The sequence below is a fragment of the Lontra canadensis genome, unplaced genomic scaffold, assembly GCF_010015895.1.
Source record: "Lontra canadensis isolate GAN:19392208 unplaced genomic scaffold, GSC_riverotter_1.0 scaffold120, whole genome shotgun sequence".
NCBI classification, from domain to species: domain Eukaryota; kingdom Metazoa; phylum Chordata; class Mammalia; order Carnivora; family Mustelidae; genus Lontra; species Lontra canadensis.
The window spans coordinates 5,143,516-5,146,459 of NW_022631114.1; the positions used below are offsets into that span (position 1 = coordinate 5,143,516).

General features: G+C 37.8%; 1 pseudogene; it reads right to left on the bottom strand.

Annotated features, from left to right (window-relative positions):
- Window positions 1-1,958: 1,958 nt before the first annotated feature.
- LOC116857231 lies at window positions 1,959-2,053 on the bottom strand (annotated as a pseudogene).
- Between the last annotated feature and the right edge of the window lie 891 nt (window positions 2,054-2,944).

The window sequence follows — 2,944 nt, forward strand, 5'->3', positions numbered from 1 at the left end:
GGGGAAACAGATGGACAGGATTGATGTATATTTGGAATTTATTTGGACTCTGACCAAAAATGATCCCAGCTTAGACCTAGCTCTCAAGGAAAAGGGATGTTGCCTCGCTCTCCCTCTGTCGCCCTCCTGGCCATAGCAACAATCAGGCTGACAGGAGTTGCCCCCAGGAATGAAGATTTCCCTGGTGTTTTCTCCTGCTTACAGAGGGCTGGGTGCCCAGGTACCACCCAAGGGTCCAAGTGCAGGGCTTTAACTTCCAAGAGCCCCATCCTCTGGCTTGTTCTTCCCAATACATTCCAGAATCATGATGTGTCTCTCAGAAAGGAAGACTTATTTTTGCCCAAAGCATAAATAAATCCAGGAACCAGTTCCAGTAATCACAAGTACACGCCAACTCTCGAGGGCACTTGACAAAAGCGGAAAGAAATCAGTATAGGCTGCCCAGAAAGGCCACTGGTGGTGTGGAAGCCAGCGGGATTCTAGAGAAAGAAAGAAGGAAGGAGGGGCTAGAGTTTTATATAACATTATCAAGTTTTTCAAACAAATGGAAAGATAGAGCAATTTAAAAAACAAATTTGAAGTTATTTTGCCCAATTTACTCTAGATCTCAAGATAGAAAAATAAGAGGGCACCTGGTGGCTCAGTTGGTTGAGGGTCTGCCTTTGGCTCAGGTCATGATCCCAGGGTCCTGGGACCAACCCCTGAGTAGGCTCCCTGTTCAGTGGGGGATCCGCTTCTCTCTCTCTCTCCCTCTGTGTGTGCTCTTGCTCTCTCTCTTGCTCTCACTCTCTCTCAAATAAATAAAATCTTTAAAAAAAATTAAAACATTATGTTCCACTAGAAACCTGACCATACTCTTTAATTCTCTCCCCAGAGGTCTTTGATCCCATCAGGTTGTTTCTCGTGCTTGCTTTAATATTTTCATGATATAAAAATAACTGTATGTGATATTCTTTTGTTTTTAAACTTTCTTAATTTTTTCTTTGATAAATGTATGTATGTATGTATGTATTTTTAAATTAAATTTTAGCTAGTTAACATACAGTGCAATATTGGCTTCCGGAATAGAATTCAGTAATTCGTCCTTTACATACAACCCCTGGTGCTCATCACAAGTGACCTCTTTCATACCCATCCCCTATCTAGCCCATACCCCACCCACCTGCCTCCCTCAAACCTCAGTTTGTTCTCCACTGTTAAGATTCTCTTAGGGTTTGTCTCCCTCTCTCCTTTTTTCTTTTTTTTCCTTCCCATATGTTCATCTGTTTCGTTTCTAAAATTCCATATGTGAGTGAGATCATATGGTATTTGCAATTCTCTAACTTACTTCATTTAGCATTATATACTCTAATAATATATCCTAATAATATACTCTAGCTCCATCCTTGCAGATGGCAAGATTTCATTTTTTGATGGCTGAGTAATAGTCCCCTGTGTGTGTGTGTGTGTGTGTATCTCACATGATTTTCTACAGTACATATGATTTTGCAACTTGCTTTTTAAGAAAAACGGTAGCAAAAAGAAAAAAAAAAACACAGGAGATTCACCCTCCCAATAATTTCCAACTGTATAGTATTGTCAAACACATGGACCCCTCCTTCATAACTGAATCCACACCCACCAAACAAATTCTTCACCTCCCCCTTTCCCAGGGCCTGGCAATTACCATTCTACATTCTACAAAGTCGACTGCTTTAGATACCTCATATAAATGGAATCATAGAGTGTTTTCGTGACTGCTTTATTTCACTCACATAATGTCCTCAAGTTTCATCCATGTTGTAGCACATGTGAAGTTCTTTCCTTTATGGCTGAGTGATATTCCATTGTATGTATGTGCTGCATTTTGTTTATCCATTAATCCATTCATTGACGTTTTTCTTTTCTTTCAACAATTTATTTTTATTTTAATGAATTTAATTTCAATTTTTTATTTGAATAATCAATAGTATTGTTACAAAAACATGGAACATGTTACAAATTTGGGTGTCATCTTTGCTCAGGGGCCATGCTAATCTTCTCTATTTTTAGTGTATATGCTGCCTAAGCGAGCGCCATTCATGGACATCCAAGTGTCCTGTTGGCTATCATGAACACTGTTGCCATAAGCACGGGTATGCAAACATCTTTTTGAGATCTTGTTTTATTTTTTTTTTGTATACATATTTAGCAGTGGGATTGTTGGATCATATGATAATTCTATTTTGAATTTTTTCAGAAACACTCCTTATTGTGTTCCCTAGTGGCTATACCATCTTACCACCAACAGTGCACAAACATTCTAATTTCTCCTCATCCTAGCTAACAGTTGTTATTTTCTGGGTTTTGGGTAGTGGCCATCCTAATGCGTGTGAGGTGATATCTCATTGTGGTTTGGTTTACATTTCCCTGATGATGAGTGATGTTGAGAATCTTTTCATGTACTTATTAGACATTTGTATACCTTTAGAGAATTGTCTATTCAAATTTTTCACCCATTTTTAAATTGGGTTATTTGTTTTTTGTTATTGAGTTCTAGGAGTTCTTTTTCTATTCTGGATATTAACTTTTTACCAGATAAATGGTTCACACATATTTTCTCTATATGATTGCCTTTTCACTCTGTTGACTTTGTTGTTGTTGTTGTTCACAGAAAATTTTAAGTTTGATGTGGTCCCATTTGTCTATTTTTGCTTTTGTTGCTGGAGTTTTTGGTGTTATAGCCGAGAAATCCTTATTAAATCCAACGTCATTGAGCTTCCTCCCTGTTTTCTTCTAGGAGTTTTATAGTTTCAGGTCTTACATTTAGGTCTTCAATAAATGTTGAATTAATTTTTGTATGTGGTGAATGCAACTTGCTTTCGGAACTTATTTTGTCTTTATCCATGTTAGTACAAGGAGTTCTAGCTCAGCTGTTGTCACCTCTGATGGAAAGTCCGTGTAACATTCTCCACAAGTTGTTCAT